The sequence below is a fragment of the Crocuta crocuta genome, unplaced genomic scaffold (assembly GCF_008692635.1).
Source record: "Crocuta crocuta isolate KB4526 unplaced genomic scaffold, BGI_CrCroc_1.0 scaffold223, whole genome shotgun sequence".
Lineage (NCBI taxonomy): Eukaryota > Metazoa > Chordata > Mammalia > Carnivora > Hyaenidae > Crocuta > Crocuta crocuta.
Window position 1 is genome coordinate 3,901,296 of NW_027529426.1, and position 23,505 is coordinate 3,924,800.

Here is a 23,505-nt window from a genome sequence, read left to right on the forward strand (position 1 = left end):
CTGTAAAAGCATAACAATTTGTCTAATGGAGACCCAACTTCAGTCTCCCTCATGTTAAGATGCAAAGCACAAGTAGAGGTTTGTAGATAAAGTCTTCAATCCATTGTAACCCCTGCATCTTTTAAAGTAGTTGTTATATTTAGTCCAATCTTAATTGTCTATTAATCTACTCCTTAAGACAGATAAAGAATATGATAAGCCCAGTCCATTGAATGTGATGTTTCTTTGCCCATTGTTGTACCCTGTGGGCAAAGAAGAGAGTACTTTGATCTGAAGAAATGTAACTAAGAGGGCCAAACTGGTGCAATATTCTTGTACTAGTTTTTGGTAGGTTTTTTTTTAATTTTTTGGGTTTTTTTTTTTTTTGTTTTGTTTTTTTTAGAGAGACAGAATGTGGGTGGGGAAGGGGCAGAGGGAAAAGGAGACATAGAATCCAAAGCCCGCTCCAGGCTCTGAGTTGTCAGCACAGATGCGCTTGAACCTGTGAGCCATGAGATCATGACCTGAGCCGAAATTGGATGCTTAACCGACTCAGTCACCCAGGCACCCCAACTTTTTGGTAGTTTTAAAAACAATGGCCTCGGGGCACCCGAGCTTCCGACTTTGGCTCAGGTCATGATCTCACGGTTTGTGGGTTTGAGCCCCGCCTCAGGCTCTGTGCTAACAGCTAGCTCAGAGCCTGGAGCCTGCTTCAGATTCTGTATCTCCCTCCCTCTCTGATCCTCCCTTGCTCATGCTGTCTCTCTCTCTCATGAATAAATAAAACATTTAAAAAAAATGAAAAACAATGGCCTCAGTCACTAGGCATGCAAAACCAAATCCAGAATATGTGCCAAGATTCTGTCAATATCTGTCTAAGTTCTCCTGGAGCAATAGATAAAGTGTCAATATTATCTACTAGCCAGCTATGCACTGGACTTTCTCCCCTGGGAATACTTCCAAAGGCTAATTGTAAACAGAATTGTTATTAACAATTTGAGTTTCAGTGAAGGCCCCTGGCACATTTTGTCATGTGGTCCATTGCTGCATGTCTTGAGTTCCCTAATAACTCATTTCATGGAACCAGGTTGCCACTTTCAGAGATCAAAGTTGTTGATCCCTTGCATAAAGTGTCTTTGGTGAGCAGCAGCATGTGTCACTTTTGTTTGCCTTTGGAATTTACATAAAGATTTTCAAAGAGCGGTACCCCTTTTATCATCCAACTATTTCTGGCCCACTTTCTAGACCAAATTGCAAATCCACTGGTAAGAGCCCAAGAGTCAGTATACACTCAAAGAGTAGTTCTTCTTGTATCTAATTCTATCAGGAATTCTACCAGGAATATCACACATAAATCAACCCCCTGACCCCACTTGCCCTTTTCTTCTTTCACAAGAATTTTGCCATTTACTGGACACTGGTGGACCACTGCTTTCCATGATCCTGTATTCTGGAACTGCTACCAGTGAACCAGGCTGACTGCCTGATATCCTTGAAAATCAGTCTGTTGAAATGAAGGACCCAATTCTGCAATAGCAGTAGGTAAGGCCTGGCTTAAGTAGCTCTAAAGGTTCTCATTTTGCATCTCCAATTAGTGCCGGTCAAAGAGACAATTAATGTATTATTCCTTTTTATTTATTTACTTTAAAAAATAGTTTTAATTCGTTTTTGAGAAAGAAAGAGAGAGGTAGAGACAGAGCATGAGACAGAGAGAGAGTGAGACACAGAATCTGAAGCAGGCTCTAGGCTCTGAGCTGTCAGCACAGAGCCCGTTGCGGGGCTTGAACTCACAAACCACAAGATCATGACCTGAGTCGAAGTCAGATGTTTAACTGACTGAGCCACCAGGTGCCCCTCTCTTTTTTAAAAATATTTTTATTGTTTATTCATATTGCTTTTTAAATTTTACCCATTAGGGAGAGAAATCTCTGTTAAAAATTCTATCTATGCCAATTATACATTAATGTAAAAAAAAGATAGCTCTACAACATACATTTTTTTAAATCATACATTCTAAATTTTAACCATATTTTATTTTTATCCCTTTTATAGTAGCATTCCATACCCCTTAAATTAATTCTATCACCTTAAGAGGCTGTTTAGCAAGCCTAACCAGTATTGTACATTGTACTGCTGTATTCAATAGACCTAAAAGTTTATTTATTTATTTTTTACCTCTAGGCCATTTTATCCAGTCTTGGTGTTCATCTGATATACTAAAACAGAACATGGGGGAAGATCCAAGTGATAACCTTGAGATGAATATTATGAGAAACAACAGCTCACACAAAAAGTGATTGGATAAAATACCCTCCAGACGAACATTTTTGAACTAGGGGTGAAGGTTGCCAGTTGACTCTTCATTAATTATACACTTAAATATCTTACTGACAGGAAGCATTCTCAAAGATTATAAGTGTGTTAATGGTGTAACAGGATTTGATCAGAGAAACAGTACCACTGGAAATGATACAGGATTTTGTCATAGGAATTTGACTTTACACAACGGTGGACTCTGGTTAAATAGTTTATATATGGCTTTTGCTTCTGTGTCTGGTGCTGGGTCCTAGGATCCTAGGCAGTACAGATGGAAAAAATGGACATGAAGGATGGAAGGGTAGGGGCACCTGGGTAGCTCAGTTGGTTGAGCGTCTGACTTCAGCTCAGGTCATGATCTCGCAGACTGTGAGTTCAAGCCCTGCGTCGGGCTCTGTGCTGACAGCTCAGAGCCTGGAGCCTGATTCAGATTCTGTGTCTCCTCTCTCTGCCCCTCCCCTGTTCATGCTCTGTCTCTCAAAAATAAATAAACGTTTTTTAAAAAAGTAGAGTAGGACAAAGATAATCTGGAACCCATGAAGACGAGCTGGAACCTGCTTTGGTCCCTTACTACCTCTAAGCCTCCAACCTCAGCGATGCAGGTAACTTGCAAGAGAAGCTAGTAAGTATCCTTCATTATGAAGCTAAATGTGCAGTTGACCTAGAAGTCAGAGGTGGAGAAGCTAAAGGAGGAGACCCAGCAGGAGACAAAGTTGCTTTGGACCCAGCTCTGCACCACACCTCCAAAGTGAGCCAACAAATTAGAGCCCATGGGTGTGAGCTGCAACAGTAGGTGGTAACTGCACTGATCCTTTGAGTATAAAAAGATGATAATGGGTGAGTTCTATGACTATATGAGAGTTAATTATATCTCAATAATTTTTTTTTAAAAATGGCTGCGTTTTCACCTCTGTTTTCCAAATCTCACCCAGAATGTCTCTTGTGGCCCTGGCTAAACTGTAGTATGTAATGAAGAAAATTTCTGGGAATCACTTTTGCTCAGCTAAGTTAACACAGTACAAATCCCCCACAAATGTTTTCTGTTAACTTATGTAAATTTTGTTTAAAAAGGTAAACTTTGAAGCTAGGTGGAGAATCCATGCTCTAGTTCTAATGAATCACCACTGGATATAAGTAAAAGGTTCTACCAATACTTTTGCAGTTTAAAAAATGGTATGTTTATACAAGAAAATATAGGACTAAATAATATTGAAAAGTGTTGCATTTTTTTATCCCTAAAGAATAATATGAAATATAACTGTATTAGGAAAAATGATTTTTTTAAAAGTTTACTTATTTTGAGAGAGACAGAAATAGTGTGAGTGGGGGAGGGGCACAGAGAGAGAGGGAGAGAGAAAATCCTAAGCATGCTCCACACTTTCAGCACAGAGCCTGACATGGGTCTCAAACTCACGAGACTATGAGATGATGACCTGAGCTGAAACCAAGAGTCAGATGCTTAACTGACTGAGCCACCCAGGTGACCTAAGATATATGATTTTTTAAAAAGTAAATATAGCTTATTTCTTGGACATCTCTCAGATGTCAGAGCAGATTAAAACTATGACTATTCATACTCAGGTCATGAGATGACAGACAGCCCTGGTAAACATTAAATAAGTATGATGATACTGAGTTTAGAAATTAAGTGATGCGGGAGCGCCTGGGTGGCTGTCGGTTGAGTGTCTGTCTCTTGGTTTCAGCTCATGGTTAGTGAGTTCGAGCCCCGCATGGGGCTCCACGCACTGATGGCATGGAACCTGCTTCAGATTCTCTCTCCTTCTCTCCCTGCCCCTCCCCTCCTCACTCACTCTGTCTCGCTCTCAAAATAAATAAATAAAACAAAACAAAAAAGGAATTAAGTGATGCATGAGTTTTGCAGACGTATTTCTCAATCAGAGGTGGAATCTATTAAAAAGATGGGGGAAAATAGTCTTTTCAACAAGAGGTCCTGGGACAACTGGGTGTCTGCATGCGAATGAGTGAACTTGGACCCTCAACTCATAATATATAAAAACTAATTGAAAATAGATCATAGCCCTAAGAACTAAAGCAATAAAACGCATAGAAGAAAAAATAGAGGTAAATCTTTATGACCTCAGATTAGGCAATAGTTTCTTAGGTATGACACCAAAACACAAGTGACAAAAGTAAAAATACATAAACTGGACTTTATCAAATTAAAAACTTTGAAGCATTTCACTTCAAAGGACAAAGAAGTAAGTGTTGCTTCAAAGGACACTATCAACAACATGAAAGGATAACCCTCTGAAAAGAAGAAAATATTTACAAATCATATAGCTGATAAGGGTGTTGTATGTGAAATATACAAAAATGCTTACAAATCAACAATAAAAAGACAATTCGATTAAAAAATGTGTAAAAGAGGAGTGCCTGCCCGGGTAGCTCAGTTGGTTAAGTGTCTGACTCTTAATTTCAGCTCAGGTCATGATCTAGTGGTTCATGAGTTTGAGCCCCATATCAGGTTCTTTGATGACAGTGTGGAGCCTGTTTGGGACTCTCTCTTTCTCTCTCTCTGCCCCTGCCCCTCCCATGCTCTCTCTCTCTCTCTCTCTCTCACAATAAAGAAATAAAATGAACTTTAAAAAATGGGTGAAAGATATGAAGAGACATTTCTCCAAGGGAGACATGCAAATTGCCCATAAGTACATGCAAAGGTGCCCCACATAATTAGCTATTAGGGAAATGCAAGTCAAAATCACATTGAGATACCATTTCATATCCAATAAGGTGGCCAAAAAACAAAAGACAATACAAGTTGGTAGAATGATGGTACAAGAATGTAGAAAGTATGTGGAATGCATAGAACTCTCATACATTGCTGGTAGGATTGTAAAATGGTATAGTCACGTTGGAAGACATTTTGATAGTTATTCAAAATGCTGAGCCTAAAATTAGCCTAAAATTGCCCCAGCAATTTAATTGCTAAGCCAGAATAGGCAAATCCACAGAAACAGAAAGTATATTAGTGGTTTCCTGGGGCAGGAAGAAGGAGGTGCATGGAAAGTGATTCTTAATGCATATGTGGTTTCTTTTTTTTTTTCGAAAAATTTTTTAATGTTTTATTTATTTCTAGGAGAGAGAGACAGCATGAGCAGGGGAGGGTCAGAGAGAGAGGGAGTCACAGACTGAAACAGGCTCCAGGCTCTGAGCTGGCAGTCAGCACAGAGCCCAACGCGGGGCTCAAACCCACGAACCGTGAGATCATGACCTAAGCGAAAGTCGGACACTTAACCGACTAAGCCACCATGGCGCACCACATATGTGGTTTCTTGTTTGGAATGATTAAATGTTCTGAAGGTAGATAGTCGTAGTGATTGTACAAATCTATGAATATATTAAAAACTATAAATTTTGCACTTTATGCATTAACGTTTTATATACTTTCATAAAATTTGGTCATTATAGGGGCACCTGGGTGGCTCAGTCAGTTAAGCATCCGACTTTAGCTCAAGTCATGATCTCATGGTTTGTGGGTCCGAGCCCTGTGTCAGGCTCTGTGCTGACAGCTAGCTTAGAGCCTGGAGCCTGTTTCAGACTCTGTACCTCCCTCTCTCTCTGACCCTCCCCTGCTCATGCTGTCTCTTTCTCTCTCTCTCTCTCTCTCTCAGAAATAAATAAAACATAAAAATTAAAAAAAAATTTGGTTGTTATATATCAAACTTCCTTCAAGTGGGGCACCTTTGTGTGAATGGCACTATGAATGCCTAAGAAATATCTATTTCGTATGGCAAAAAGGGCATTTGGACAGTGTTGTGATGGTAAACAACTGACTGGAGGGAGCGGGAGTAGCCCTTGATTTGTAGCATTTGCCAATGTCCATAGTGTAAATATTCCTACTGTGTCAACTTCAAGCTACTAGTGTGACATCACTGAACTCGAAGCTGGGAAGAGATAGGCACAATTGATTCTCATTGGAAAGGAGCAAGTATGAAGTGGCTCTGGCAATCACTAACTATTGATAATGTAAGTTTCATAGGTAAAGGGAAAGAATAGTAGATATAGAATTAGAAATACAGGGCACCTGGGTGGCTCAGTCAGTTAAGCGTCTGACTTTGGCTCAGGTCACGATCTCATGGTTCTTGGGCTCTGTGTTGACAGTGTGGAGACTGCTTGGGATTCTTTCTCTCTCCCCCTCTCTCTCTGCCCCTCCCCTGCTTGCATATTCTCTCTCTCTCAAAATAAATAAATAAACTTTATATTTAAAAAAAGAATCGGAAATACACTGTTGCAACATGGAAGACTGTTGGGAACTTCTCAAACTTCTGATTTAGACACCGATCTTTAGACACAATGTAATATATTGAACTCTTGCTTATTAGGATGATCAACAATGAACTCTTCACAGAAGAGTGAAAAGCAAAGTTAAATAAATTTTAAAAGACCACGCATTGCTATGAAAAACACCTAACAAATAAACATGTTTTTGAGGAAATATAAGTTATAGATCAATTTTTACAAAAGGAAAGGGAAAAATACAGTAAACAATAACAATGACTTAGTTTGAAAAATTATCAATACATGGTTAATCTGTACTGATAATGGTTCATCTTTTTTCATCTATCCTACCATCCATTTTCCTCCTCCTGATTATTTTGCAAATCCCAGATATCATACTTCATCTATAATATTTTATTATGTGTCTCTAAAAGAGCTCTATTTTTTTAAGATTTTATTTTTAAGTAATCTCTACACCCAACGTGGGCCTCAAATTTACAACCCCGAGATCAAGAGTCACATGCTCCACTGACTGAGCCAGCCAGGCACCCCAAAGAACTCTATATTTAACATAGCTACAGTAGCCTTACTGTATCCAAAATATTAATAGAAATTTCTTAACATCATAAAAAGTCCAGTTAGTGTTCAAGATTTCCTGATTGTCTTATATTTTTTGACAGTTTTTTCAAATAAAGATTAAAATAAAGTATATAAACTGTGATTTGTTCCACGGATTTTTAGGTGGATTTTTTTACAAAGGCTTTTTGTGCTCAAAGAATTTTGAAAAAAAATTTTTGTACTAGAAATCTCAAATCAATATGCAAGAGAATATTAGCTTCGATGATATAACACATTGCCACATCCACTACCCCTACTACCAGAAGTTTTTCAGTCAAATCCTAAGCCTCTTATCATTTCATCTATAAATCATCACATGTATTTTTAAAATATAAAAATATCCCTAACCCTAACCCACAAACAATTGTCATGTCATAAAAAATATCAATATTTCTTTGATATTATTAAATATCCAGTTAGTGTTCATATTTTTCCAACTTTCTCCAAANTATGTATTTTTAAAATATAAAAATATCTTAAAGTTTAACAAAAACCACAAGCAATTGTCATGTCATAAAAAATATCAATATTTCTTTGATATTATTAAATATCCAGTTAGTGTTCATATTTTTCCAACTTTCTCCAAATTTTTTAGCAGTTGGTTTATCCAAGTCAAGATCCAAATAAGGTTTACATATTAAATTAGCTTGTTGTCTCTATAGGTCTTTTCCATCTTTTTTTCTTTTTTTAAAGAGCATGATAGTTTGTCCTGCAGAGTTTTGTATATTTTAGATTTTGCTGTTTATATCCTTGTGATATTATTATATTTGATATGATTTAGGTTAGTTTACCCCTTCCCCCAAATACTTGAGATAATGACATCTGCTCCTATTACTTCTCAACAAGAGGCACGAATGTCTGGCTATTTCTCTTTTTCTGATATTAAGATTAATCAGTGGGTTCAGGTTAATTAATTAGATGGTCAGTTTAAGTTTTCTTTTTTTAAATCTTTATTTATTTCAGAGAGAGAGAGAAAGAGAGAGAAAGCATGTGCATGAGCAGAGGAAGGGCAGAGAGAGGGAGACAGAGAATCCCAAGCTGGCTTTGCACTGTCAGCACAGAGCCTGATGCAGGGCTTGAACTCATGACCTGTGAGATCATGACGAGTTGAAATCAAGGGTCAGAAGATTAACCAATTGAGCCACCCAGGTGTGCTAGTCAGCTTAAGCCTTCTATCAGCTTTTTAGGAAGGGTGTTAACAACCATTGATAATCACTGCCTACAACCATTATTTCACTGAAGGTTGCGAAAGGGTAATATTCTAAAACAATCTTTTTTTTTTTATTTTTTAGCTGAAATTATCCTATAGAGAAATTCTTTCTCTTACCAGTGATTTATTCCAAGGTATAGTTAATTTGGAAAGGACAGGATAAATGTTTGATTCTTTCCAGTTACTTAATATTTTCATGATGGGCTAATTCCCTGGCATCTTTCAAAGGCAACCAAAGAAATTAAAACCTTTTTTAAAAATTATTATTAGGAGCGCATGAACTTTAATACATTTGACATGTTGTAATCCAAATTATTTGGCTTTTTGCTCTCAAATTGATAAATCTGTGGGTCACTGGTCAAGTTGGATCCTAAGCCTTCCTTTCTTCCTTCCTTTTTTCTTCCTTCCTTCCTTCCTTCCTTCCTTCCTCTTTCTTTCTTTCTTTCTTTCTTTCTTTCTTTCTTTCTTTCTTTCTTTCTTTCTTTCTTTCTTTCNATCCTTTTTTCTTCCTTCCTTCCTTCCTTCCTTCCTTTCTCTTTCTTTCTTTCTTTCTTTCTTTCTTTCTTTCTTTCTGAGAGCAAGTGAACAGGGGAGAGGGGAAGAGGGAGAGATGGAGAGAAACTGAGGCAGCCTCCACACTTAGCACAGAGCTTGACATAGGGCTTGATCCCATGTCCCTAGGATCATGACCTGAGCCAAAATCAAGAGTTAGACACTCAACTGATTGAACCACCCTGGTGCCCCACTCATAAGTTCTTTTGATATGATTTTTGATAGTTTTGGTGTAGTAAGATGTTCATGCTCATCTTGCACATTTCCTGCTCCAAATTTGCAAGGAGCCTTGGTTTCTGTTAGTGGGAAATGGTTTTCAGAGACCATAATCTAGGTGTTTGGGGTGCTCATTGCCACTGAATTGGTTATTGCTTCTAAGCCTTTTCAGTGATCCACAGATTTTTTAATGTGCAATGGAGAGAAAATCTGAGCAATAAGATTTATTCTGAGTGGAATGGGTGGAAATTAGAGATATGTCATCTTTCTACCATATAGCTTCATTTGGCTCTTTAAAAATGAATGAAATCTTTAAAAAATCATAATTAACATTAATGCGTTAGATTTATTTGGACTTTAAAAATGAATTTGAAATTATGAAATTACTTAGCTGACCCTTAATATTTTTTAAATGCTTATTTATTTTTGAGAGAGAACAAGCAAGTGGGGGAGGGGCAGAGAGAGAGGGAGACAGAAGATCTGAAACAGGGTCTGTGCTAATAGCAGGGAGCCCAATGTGGGGCTCGAATTCACAAGCCATGAGATCATGACCTGGGCTGAAGTCAGATGCTTAACTGACTGAGCCACCTAGGNTAGAGATATGTCATCTTTCTACCATATAGCTTCATTTGGCTCTTTAAAAATGAATGAAATCTTAAAAAAATCATAATTAACATTAATGCTTTAGATTTATTTGGACTTTAAAAATGAATTTGAAATTATGAAATTACTTAGCTGACCCTTAATATTTTTTAAATGCTTATTTATTTTTGAGAGAGAACAAGCAAGTGGGGGAGGGGCAGAGAGAGAGGGAGACAGAAGATCTGAAACAGGGTCTGTGCTAATAGCAGGGAGCCCAATGTGGGGCTCGAATTCACAAGCCATGAGATCATGACCTGGGCTGAAGTCAGATGCTTAACTGACTGAGCCACCTAGGAAACCCTGACCTTTAATATATTAAGCCACTTCCAATAAACTTTGTGGATAGCAATTTTTCTATTAAAACATTTTTAAGTTATTACGGAAACAAGCTGTTCTACTGTTAAGTCTCAGTCCACTTCCTAGTCTCAGGCTAGTTAACTATGCTCTCCTTTCCCTATTTTTTTTTTTTTTTTTACATTCCCCAGTGATTCATTTGGCTGTAATTTTCTCTTTAAAGGCCTTCCTCCAAGCACTGAATGGAAAGAAGAATGAGAGAGTTTTTTGGAAATATTTTATATCTTGCTCTGGGTAGCAGTTATGTGAGTGTTTACATATGTAAAAATTCAAATTGTATACTTAGGATTTTTTTTAACATTTATTTATTTTTGAGAGAGAGAGAGAGAGAGAGAGAGAGAGAGAGACAGAGCACAAATGGGGGAAAGGCAGAAAGAGAAGGAGACACAGAATCCGAAGCAGGCTCCAAGCTCGGAGCAAGCTGTCAGCATAGAGCTTGATGACGTGAGGCTCAAATCCATGAACCAGGAGAGCATGACCTGAGCAAAAGTCAGATGCTCAACTGACTGAGCCATCCAGGTGCCCCTACTTAGGATTTTTTTTTTTAACTTTTTTTTTTTAATACATTTTTTTANCAGCACTCCACACAGTGATTTGCTTTTAGAAGGTACTCAGTTTATTTGAACTGAACCATGATGCAGTTCAAGTCTCAGCAGACGGACTTGACCTTCTATAAGTGCTTGATAGGGATTTGTTATTATTGATAGTGATGACTACTTGTATATTCAGAACCTTCTTCTGGTCCAAATAAACATTTTGCCTAGAAGTTAGGTACATAATAATTAACTAAAATTACAGTTATTCCAAATAAGTAGTTACTCATTTTGTTCTTGAAGTTTTTTGTTTTTTAGGGATCTTCAATAAATAATTTAATAGAGAAGTAAATACGTAACCACTTTTGCCAACTACAGTCATGTCATAATGACAATTAAATTTTATATTAAGCATTATTCAATATCATAGAACAATGACATTTTTCCTGAGATTTTTACCTCAAAATGGAAGATTTGGTAAGGAAATGGAACATATCTTCTCTTACAATGGGTCAGGTTCCCAACTTTGGTGTTATCATCAATATATTGGTTGCAGATAGGGGTGCCTAGGTAGCTCAGTCAGGCCTCCAACTTCAGCTCAAGTCATGATCTCAGTTCATGGGTTCGAGCCCCACGTCAGGCTCTGTGTTGACTCCCAGCTCAGAGCCTGGAGCCTGTTTCAGATTCTGTATCTCCCCCTCTCTCTGACCCTCCCCTGATCATGCTGTCTCTCTCTCTCTCAGAAATAAATAAAAAATATTATTAAAAAAATATATTGGTTGTAGATATCTATGCTGTAATGTTTCTCACTTACTTTCTACCCATCCACTTGTCTTTTTTAAAAACTTTATTTATTTATTTTTGGGAGAGAGAAAGAGAGCATTGGGGAGGGACAGAAAGAGATGGAGAGAGAAAATTCTAAGCAGGCTCCATACTGTCAGTAGAGAGCCCGACTTGAGTCTCAGTCCCACAGACTGTGAGATCATGACCTGAGCTGAAATCAAGAATTGGACACTTGACCAACTGAGTCACCCAGGCACTCCACCACTTCTTTAAGTGAGCTTACCAAGAGTTTGCTCACACGTAATATTGCTCTTCAGTTCCTAGCCAATTGGACCAGGAGTAGACTAAATTAGACTAATTGGTTCTTCTCTCTTCAGAATTTGGAATTAGAGTTCCTTCTTTTTTAAAAAAAATTTTTTAATGTTTATTTCTGAGAGAGAGAGACAGCATGAACAGGGGAGGGTCAGAGAGAGAGGGAGACACAGAATCCAAAACAGGCTTCAGGCTCTGAACTAGCTGTCAGCACAGAGCCTGACGCAGGACTCAAACCCACAAACCATGAGATCATGACCTGAGCCGAAGTCAGATGCTTAACTGAGTGAGCCACCCAGGTGCCCCTGGAATTAGAGTTTCTTTAGATTGCTTGAGCTGGAGATAATATATAGCCTGTGTGGGTATCCATTGCATGTACATTTGTGCAGGTGTGATGGGGCAGTTATCTAGGGCCCTGCTATACCATGTGGTAAAACTTGACTCTTGGGAAACTTGCCATTCTGAACATAGAAATGTAGATTGCCCCTCTACTCAGCTGACACCCCCTTCTCTCAGCTTTACCCACTTTCTCACATCTTTTTTTAATTTGTAAAATTTTATTTATGTATTTATTTGTAAGTAAGCTCTACACCCTATGTGGGACTTAAACTCATGACCCTGAGATCAAGACATGCATGTCCTACTGACTGAGCCAGCCAGACACCCCTCTCATGTCTCTTTTTCTTTTTAAAAAATGTTTGTTTATTTATTTAATTTATAGAGAGAGTGCAAGTAGGAGAGGGGCAGAGAGAGAGAGGGACGGGAGAGAATCCCAAGCAGACTCCATCCCAATGGGGGGCTTCATCACACAACCATGAGATCACGACCTGACCAAGAGTCAGATGCTCAACCAACTGAACCACTCAGGTGCCCCTCATGTCTCTTTTTCTATTCCCTAGCAGTATCAGGTGAATGGCTTAGCAAGTTTTAGACCAGAGGCAATCTCTGATTCTCAACTTACTGAAGCATGTAATGGTTCAGAGGGTTCAAGCACCCCTACTTTATGATTCTTTTGGTAACTCCCTTCCTGGTCTTGAGGAAGGGGGAAATTCTTTATCCTCCCTCACAATGTAAGGAGAGAGAATACCTTCTCTTTAAAATACTGTATTCTCTGCAAAAGACAACTTTCATAGTTTCTGCTTTCCTTTATATGAGGAAGGGGATAATGGTGGTGGTAGTGCTAATTTTCTCAACTGGTCCTTCTCACTAGACCAAATGGGGGAGGGATAGACTCCNGTTTTTTTTTTTTTTTTTTTTTTTTTTTTTTTTTTTTAAGTAATCCCTACACCCAATGTGGGGCTTGAACTCATGACCTGGAGATCAAGAGTCACATGCTCCACTGACCTGCCAAGTGTCCCAGGGAACGGTAGTCTTTAGTACCATGTATTCTTCACTGTGGGCTCAAAAACAGGACCTTATTTCACCTAAGATGAAATAACCCCTGACACAATGAATTGAGTTGGACTCCTTCTAAATTCTGTTTCATACAATCAGAAGCATAAGTGCAACATTTGTGGTAGAGACTTGTAAATACGTGTATAAGACTAATTTTACAAATTATTCCGAATTGGTGGTTTTTTGGGGGCACCTGGGTGGCTCCGTTGGTTAAGCATCTGACTCTTGATTTCAGCTCATGATCTCTCAGTTCATGGGTTCAATCCCCACATCAGGCTCCCTGCTGACAGTGTGGAGCCTGCTTGGGATTCTTTCTCTTCCTCTCTCTCTGCTCCTCCCTTGCTTGTTCTCTCACTCTCTTTCTCTCTCTCTCAAGAATAAATAAATTTAAAAAAGAATTAATTGGTTTTTTAATAGTCTGGTTCATTGCATAGCATTTTAATATATATTGTGTCATTTAATTAAATGCCTGGGATGTTGCTGACCCATAATCCTATACGATTGAAACTATGAACATTCCAGAGCATCCTTGATATCCCAGTTTACTTTCCAATGATCTTTTCTCCTCAAGGGCACACAGCCTCCTTCCCAGAGCCACAGGATTTCTAGTCATAGCTGATACTAGATTAAAGCCTAGTTCAGGAAAGGAACATCTTTTCACCTTGTTAGTCTCCCATTAGTTTAACATTTAGATTCTCTTTAACAATTTCATTTGGAACTCACTTTATGATTTTTGTACTATCTGTATATCTACCTTTATTTATCTTTGTTACATATAGGAAGACTGCATTTTAAAATTTAAAGTGCATAGAATAGTGGTGATTTTCACTAGTAAGGGAAAGTTAAATAGGGGGCCATGGAAGGGACCCCATGGAATTCCTGCACTTCTTGACCCTTCCCTGATTCTGTTTCCTCCTCTTTATAATTTTTGCAGCCTTTGCTAGTGTGCCATTTTGGAATATGGCTGAAGCTAAAAGTCTGTGGACTTAGTCAGACAAAGAGATAATAGCCAGGAATAGAAAGAGGCACTTAAAATCCTTCTGTAATGCTTGGAGTCCCGTCAAGATTTATAATTCTATGTATCACATTAGGAGAAAGAACATCCCAATAACAGAAGATGCTATCTTTTAACATTTAGAGAGGCTGAAATACTTCTGTGACTGAAATACTTAACTCCAGTTATGTGGAGATAGGGGAATAAAAGCAGACATAGCTTAATAACATCAAAACTCAATAATTTCAGGGCGCCTGGGTGGCTCAGTCAGGTAAGCATCTGACTTCGGCTCAGGTCATGATCTCATGGTTTGCAGGTTTGAGCCCCGCTTCAGGCTCTGTACTGACAGCCAGCTCAGAGCCTGGAGCCTGTTTCAGACTCTGTATCTCCCTCTCTCTCTGACCCTCCCCTGCTCACGCTGTCTCTCTCTCTCTCTCAGAAATAAATAAAACATTAAAAAAATAAACTCAATAATAAACAATAAAACAATAAAAAAATAAACTCTCTAGTTTGCTTTTTAAAAAATTTTTTATTTTGAGAGAGAGAGAGGAGAGGGAGAGAGAGAATCCCAAGCAGGCTCTGATCTGTCAACTTGGAGCCTGACATGAAGCTTGATCTCACAAATCATGAGATCATGATCTGAGCTGAAATCAAGAGCCAGATGCTCAACTGAGTGAACCACCCAGGTGCTCTTCTAGTTTTATTTATGTGTGTGTGTTTAATGTGTTCCAGAGAATGAAATAAGTAATATCTTCTGGGTTTTTTTTTAGATTTTATTTTTAAGTAATCTCAACACACGATGTGTGACTTGAACCTAAAACCCCAGGATCAAGAATTTCATGCTCTACCAACTAAGCCAGCCAGGTGCCCCTAAGTAATATCTCCTAAAAGGAAGAAATGTGAGGGGATTCTCCCCTCCCCCCGCCCCTTCCTCACTTGTGTGCATGCTCTCTTTGTCTCTCTCTCAAAATAAAAACTGAAAAAAAAGGAAGAAATATGAAAGGGCAAAGGGCAACCATACTGAAGCTATCACACTACTTCTCTACACTTATTAAACATTATCCACACTTACTTAAGCATAATCTGCAAGATCAGAGGACACATAGTTTGCCTTTTATTTTCTTCATGCTAAATGTCTTTCTTCTTCAAATTACTACTCAAGAAATTTTGATATTTTTCTTCATCAAGTCCCCTTCTTCGTATCTATTACATGAAAATTTGAAAAATCATTCTAGAAATTTTACGTTAATTTTATTACTTTCTAAAAAATTAGTAAATAGACTATTATCTATTAATTATTATATAGAAAAAATGAACATCCAAAATCTTGTTTGATTCCCTTTGCTTTTTTTTTTTTTTGAGAGAGGCAGTGACAGAGCATGTATGCACACAAGCAGGGGAGGGGCAGAGGGAGAGAGAGGCTCTTAAGCAGGCTCCACGCCCAGCACAGAGCCCAATGAGGGTGCTCGATACCACCATCTGAGCTGAAAGCAAGTCAGATGCTTAACTGACTGAGCCACCCAGGCACTTCTCCCTTTGCAGTTTTAAATTATGAAGATACAATTCATGTTCTCTATCTGAGGAAATAGCATGATAGTTATGAAACAGCAAACTCTCCAAAATATGACTAATTTGATTTATTCTGATGACTATAAAAGTGAATATACTTTCTAAAGATCTAATTCTCTTGAATTTAAGTTGTATAAAACTATCTTCAACCGGCTAACATGAAGGTTTTACACTGGATAATAAAACAGCCCTAATGTGAATTTGCAGTGCCTCATTAACTTTCAAAAAACTGTAGAGGCATTGTTGACCAAAATTAATCCCAAGTAAATTAAGAGTTTACATATAAAAATTAATTGAGAATTTAGAAGAAATTAGAACATTCCTTAAATGTTTGGATCTGTATTTTTCTCCATAGGCCACAGGATTTTCATATTCATAAATGTACCCCTAGTGCCCAACACACAGTATGCATTCAACAAAACCTGCTAAACTGAAGATGACCCAGGCTTAAAAGAAAAAGGAACTTTAAAAGGAAAATAGGAAATATTTTACTAAATGAAAAAAATTTAATTTCAGCACGTTAAAAAATTTAATTATAGTCACTAAAGAGAAGACTGCAAACTGTAAAAGCATTGGAAGCAAATATAGTAGAGACTAGAGATCTTTCTTAAGTATATCATACAAATTATTAAAACATAAGAATATAAACCTTTCTGAGCTTCAAATTATCTCAGGCATTTTAGCAGGTTGTAAACTGTTTTAATAGGTGCAAAACTTTTTTTTAAAGGTTTATTTATGTTTGAAAGAGACAGAGCAGGAGTGGGGGAGGTGCAGAGAGAGGGAAACAATCCGAAGCAGGCTCCAGGTTCTGAGCTGTCAGCACAGAGCCCGACGCGGGGCTGGAACCCACAAACTGCGAGATCATGACCTGAGCTGAAGTCTGCCACTTAACCGACTGAGCCACCCAGGCGCCCCAATAGGTGCAAAACTTTTAAATCTGAGATAAGGGGTGCCTGGGTGGCTTAGTCGGTTGAGCGTCTGACTTTCGCTTAGGTCATGATCTCACAGTTCGTGGGTTCGAGCCCTGCATCGGGCTCTGTGCTGACTGCCAGCTCAGAGCCTGGAGCCTCTTTCAGGGTCTGTGACTCCCTCTCTCTCTGACCCTCCCCTGCTCACGCTGTCTCTCTTTCTCTCTCCTAGAAATAAATAAAACATTAAAAGAAAAAAAAAACCTGAGATAAAACATCAATCTCAAACACCGTTTGGAATGAACGGATTAATCTTAAGAACAAAGCCCAATACCGTCAGAATATTAATATTAAAAAACACAGTAGGTGCCTGAGTGGCTCAGTCAGTTAAGTGTCTGACTTCTATTCAGGTCGTGATCTCACGGTTTGTGAGTTAGAGCCCCACGTAGGGCTCTGTGCGGACAGCTCAGAGCCTGGAGCCTGCTTTGGATTCTGTGTCTCCCTCTCTCTCTGCCCCTCCTCTGCTTGTGCTCTCTCTCTCTGTCTCTCCAACGTAAATAAATAAACATTTAAAAAAAAAACCTCACAGTAATTCTTTTATTAGTGTTCATTTTGAGAGAAAGAGAGAGCACAAGCAGGGGAGAGGCAGGGGGAGAGCGAGAGCGAGAGCGAGAGAGAATCCCGAGCAGATACAGGGCTCAAACCCATAAATCACGAGATCATGACTTGAGCTGCAATTGAGAGTCAGAAGCTTAACTGACTTAGTCACCCAGGTGCCCCAAAACATGGTAATTCTTAATATGCTTAGTTTAGACTGTAGTTCAGCTGCTGATATATATTTAAAATATCAAACGTGATATGATCAGGAATGATCTAATTTCCTAACATAACCATCTTTATTTTTTAATATCCCCCTTTTTAGTGTTGATATTCTTTACTCAGGTATAATCATAATGTACATGTTGTGTCATTTCCCCCCATAACAATAGGTTCATAAGCATTTTTCCATATGCTATATGGTAGCCATAATTAAAAAATCATTAATGAGGGGTGCCCAGATGGCTTAGTTGGTTAAGCATCTGATTCTTGATTTTGGCTCAGGTCACAATCTCATGGTTCAAGAGATCAAGTCCTGCGTCAGGCTCTGCACTGACAGTGTGAAGCCTGCTTAAGATTATCTCTCTCCCTCTCTCTCTGCCTCTACCTCACTCATGCTCTCTCTTTCTCTCAAAATAAATAAATAAACTTAAAAAAATTAATGAATTCAACACTGTACTGGAAGTCCTAGCTAAAGCCATTAGGTTAGAAAAGTAAATAAAGTCATCCAAATTGGAAAGGAAGTAAAATTATCTCTGTTTGCAGATGATATTATCTTCATGACTCTGGATTTGGCAATATTTCTTGGATATGACACCAACAGCACAGGCATTTAAAAGAAAAAAATAGATAAGTTGGACTTTATCAACATTTAAAACTTTTGTGTAAAGGACACAGTCAATAGAGTGGAAAGGCAACCCATGGTATGAAAGAAAATATTTCCAAATTATGTATCTAATAAGGGATTAATATCCAGAATATATAAAGAACTTCTACAACTCAATAACAACAAAAAAAGTACCATGTAATTTAAAAATGGGCAAAGTACTTGAATAGACATTTCTATAAAGAAGATATATACAAATTGCCAATAAGCACATGAAAAGATTTTCAACATCCCTGTCAGGACAATGCGTATCAAAGCCATAATGATATACTACTTCACACCCATTAGGATGGCTAATATGGAAGGGAAAAAAAAGAAACTGACAAGTGTTGGTGAGGATGTGGAGAAACTGGAACCCTTATATGCTGCTGGTAGGAATGTAAAGGTGTATAGCTATTGTGGAAAACAGTATGATGGCTCCTCAAAAAATTAACCATATGATCCAGCAATTTAAGTTTGGGTATATGTCTGAAAGAATTGAAAGCAGTGACTTAAATAGACATTTGTACTCCCATGTTCATAGCAGTTTTACAATAAGCCAAAAGATGGAAGCAACCCAAGTTTGTTGTCACTGTTGTTGTTTTTGCTTTTTTAGGGAGAGAGACACCACAAGCAAGGGAGAGAAGCATTGGGAGAGAGACAGAGAATCCCAAGCATGCTCCATACTCATCATGGACTCTGATGTGCGGCTTGGTCCCATGAGCCTGGGATCATGACCCAAGCCGAAATTAAGAGTCAGATACCTGACTCACTGAGCCACCCAGATGCCCCTAGAAGCAACCCTAGTTTTTGTCAATAGATGAATGAATAAATAAAATGTGGTATATACATACAATGGAATATTATTCAGCCTTAAAAAGGAAAGGAATTCTGCTATATGCTACAGCATGGATGACCTTAATTATACTAAGTGAAAGAAGTCAGTCACAAAAGGACAAATATTGTATGATTCATTTATTTTAAGTTTTACTTAAGTAATCTCTACACCTGATATGGGGCTCGAACTTACAACCTGATATCAAGAGTCACATGCTCTTCTGACCGAGTCAGCCAGCAGCTAACCCATATGATTCATTTACATGAAGTACCAAGAGTAGTCAGATTTACAGAGATAGGAAGTAGAATGATAGCCAGGGACTGGGAGAAGGGGGAATGGAGAATTAGTGTTAACAACACAGAATTTTAATTGGGAAAGATGAAAAAGTTCTGGAGATTGATGTCGGTGATAGTTGCAACAACATGAATGTATTTAATGCCATAGAACTGTATAAACAAAAATGGTTAAAATGGTAAATTTCAGGTTATATACGTGTAACCACTCTTTATGGATTAAATTAGGTCTCCTCAGATTCATGTGTTGAAGCCCTAACACCCAATGTGACTCTATTTGGAGACAGGGCCTATAAGAAGTAATTAAAGGCAAATGAGGTCATAAGAGTGAGCCCTAATTCAATAGCATTAGCATCCTTTTAAGAAGAGATACCAGGAGGGCCTGTTCACAGAAGAAAGGCCATGTGAGGGACAGTCAGATGGTGGCCATTTGTAAGTCAGGAAGAGAGGTCTCACCAGAAACCAAACCTGTGGGTACCTTGATCTTGGATTTCCTACTGCCAGAACTTTGAGAAAATAAATTTCTGTTGTTTGAGCCATTCAGTTTGTGGTATTCTGCTACGGTAGTCTGTGCAGACTAATACAACTGCAAAAAAGAAAAGTGAAAAAAATTAGTAATGCTTTTCATTGTAAAAATAATGTATGGCTATGTAAAAATTCAAACCATACCAAAGGGTAAAAAGTCATAAGGAAGTCTCTCACCACTTCCTCATCTCCACCCACCTTCTAACCCTAGTAATCAATGTCAATAGTTTTAGGAATATCTTCCAGAAAGCTTTTATGAATATATAAAGCATATATTATTTACAAACACTTTCTTCCTCTAGATCAAAGTAGGATCTGGTTCAGAAAGGGAAGAAATTTTCAAGTTTGTTAAGCCCGAACATATAATTTAACATATTTATCCATTCTATTACCATTATATGTGTGGATTATTTTTAGATTTTTTTTCTCCATCTTATACAATGTGATTAACTTTCTTAAAATCTTTCTATTTTAAATGATTTCTATCCTCAATTTCTTAGATCATAACATACAATGTAACAAAGTTATTCTTTCCATTACCATTGTTCATAAAAGTTATTTCTATACTTTTATTTTATTTTATTTTATTAAAAAATTTTTTTTGGTTTTACTTAATTTTGAGACAGAGAGAGACAGAGCACTAGTTGGGGAGGGGCAGAGAGAGTGGGAGACACAGAATCTGAAACAGTCTCCAGGCTCTGAGCTGTCAGCACAGAACCTGATGCGGGGCTCAAACCCATGAACCATGAGATTATGACCTAAGCCGAAGCTGGACGCTTAACTGACTGAGCCACCCAGGTGCCCCATATATTTTTATTTTATTAATATCTTCATAATATTATTAACTTTTAAATTATTTAAGTTCCTAACAGTGAAATTGAGCCAATTGATGTGAAATTTTTATAGAACTTCATATATATTGCCAAACTGATTTCCAAAAAGCTAACTGCCAACTGAAATTTCTATCAGTAGTATTAACAGCACCAATATTAGGTACTCCTATTTAAAAATATCTGCAGGATATCCAACTGGCTTGGTCAGTGGAACATGGATCTCAGGGTTGTGAGTTTGAGTCCCATATTGGGTGTAGGAATTACTTAGAAATAAAAAAAATCCTTTTTAAGATAGTTTATTGTCAAGTTGGTTTCCATATAACACCCAGTGCTCATCCCCACAAGTGCCCTCCCCCATGCCCATTACCTCCCTTCCTGTCTCCCCCATCCCCATCAGCCCTCAGTTTGTTCTCAGCATTCAAGAATCTCTCATGGTTTGCCTCCCTCCCTCTCTCCCACTATTACCCCCATTCTTGTCCCCCACAGTCCTCCGTTAAGTTCCTCCTAATCCTCCTATACATGCAAACATATGGTATTTGTCCTTCTCTGCCTTAGTTTGCTCAGTATAATACCCTCAAGTTCCATCCATGTTGCTACACATGGCCAGATTTCATTCTTTCTCATTGCCATGTAGTATTCCATGGTATAGATAAACCACATCTTCCTGATCCATTCATCTGTTGATGGACACTTAGGCTCTTTCCATGTTTTGGCTATTGTTGAGAGTGCTGCTATGAACATTGGGGTACATGTGCTCCTATGCATCAGCACTCCTGTATCCCTTGGGTAAACTTCTAGCAGCATTATTGCTGGGTTATAGGGGAGTTGTATTGTTAATTTTTTGAGGAGCCTCCGCACTGTTTTCCAGAGGGGCTGCACGGGTTTACATTCCCACCAACAGTGTAGGAGGGTGCCCGTTTCTCCACATCCTCACCAGCATCTAGAGTCCTCTGATTTGCTCATTTTAGCCACTCTGACTGACGTGAGGTGGTATCTCAGTGTGGTTTTGATTTGTAAGAAATAAAAAATCTTTTTAAAAAGTCTCATAAAGTAGTTAAAAAAGTAAACCTTACTTTTATTTGCATTTTTGATGAGATTAAAGATTTTCAAATATTATTTGTATCTCCATTTTGTGTGTAAGCCATCAGTTCATACTCTATACCTACATGAGTATTGGTGGCAGTAATGTCTTCTTGATTTGTGTGAGTCCTTCATATATTATCGTGTTACTCCTTTATCAATATTTATTCCCAATATTTTCCAAATGGCATGTCTTTTTTTAAAAAAGACTATTTTTTTAATGTTTATTTCTGAGAGAGAGAGAGAGAGTGCGAGTAGTGGAGGGGCAGAGAGGGAGGGAGACACAGAATTCAAAGCAGGTCCAAGCTCTGAGCTGTCAGCACAGAGCCTGACATGGGGTTCGAACCCACAAACTATGAAATCATAACCTGGGCCAAAGTCGGACACTCAACTGACTGAGCCACCCAGGCACCCCTCAAATGGTGTGTCTTTTATGGGTCCATTAAATAAATATTTATTCAGTATCTACTGTGCCCCAGGTACTGTGGTAGGAAGTCTATGTTATTCTTCAAATTACTTTATATGTAGAATTATGCACACACTTTTTCTGTTTTTCTATTGTAAGTTTAGAAAGGTTGAACTTTATGATTGGGCAAAAAACTATATAAGATTCCATATCACTGTCTGTGGGTAAAGCTGGCCCTTTCTATCTCTCATGAGATTGTGAGCAGATGTTGGGCAGGGATGGAGTCATCCAATGCTTGACTGGGGTTACAAGATCAGTAAGTAGCTCACTCACATGGCTGATAAGTTGGTGTGCCTGCTGGTGAAGGCTTTTTTTCCTCTCCACATGTTCCCTTCATAGAGCTGCTTGAATGGAGTGGTGTGTAGACTAACTTCCCCTATGGCACGCAAACCAAGTGAATGAGGTGGAAAGGGGCAATCAGTGCCTTTATGACCTAGCGTCAGAAGTCACACACCTTCAGCTGTATTCTATGGGTCAGATTAGCCCTGAATCAAAGGGCTGTAGGAGGACTATATTTACAGAGGTGAGAATCTTTGGAGTTACCTTGGAAGCTACCTACCAAGGATTCTAACATCTTGATTTTTCTGTAATTTACTTTATTAAAGTAAGTATTGATAATTTTGCAACAACCCGTATGATTCTAGTTGTGACATACTGCTTTTTAAAACACAGCTGTGTTCTCAAATACATCTGTGTACAGGAGTGCACTCAAGCATATAAGACTTTTTTTTAATGTTTATTTTTGAGAGGGAGATGGGGAGAGGGAGAGACAGTATGAGCAGGGGAGGGGCAGAGAGAGAGGGAGACACAAAATCTGAAGAAGGCTCCAGGCTGTCAGCACAAAGACTGTTGCAGGTCTCAAACCTACAAGCCGTGAGATCATGACCTTAGCCGAAATCGGAAGCTTAACTGACTGAGCTAGTCAGGCGCCCCAAGACTTTGTTTCACAAATTCAAGATCCTCTGCTATAGTGTAAATATGAACTTAATTAGGGCCTTAGATTCCACCTCAAGCTCTCTTAAATTTGAGTCGAGTTCAAGATGGCAGATTAAGGGCCAAGAAGTTTGACTTCTATTTACTGTAATCTGTTAATTAGGAAACACTTTGGAGTTTTACCAGAAACCTTAAATTTTCTAGAAATCTTTACTTGTGTAAAGATTTACACATGAAAAATAACTTGGAGATTATATTACTAATTTGCGGAAAGTGACTCAGTTAGTGGAAATGATTTACTGGGTAAAGTAGCTGGGTTGAAATTCATTGACGTCACTAAGAGTGAGGAAGACCCTTTCTTACAGCTAACTTTCACCTCATCTAGAGGATAGGCAAAGAGGATCTGCCTTTGTGAAATCTTTGTTTGGAACTTAAACTTCTACTTTGCCGCTGGT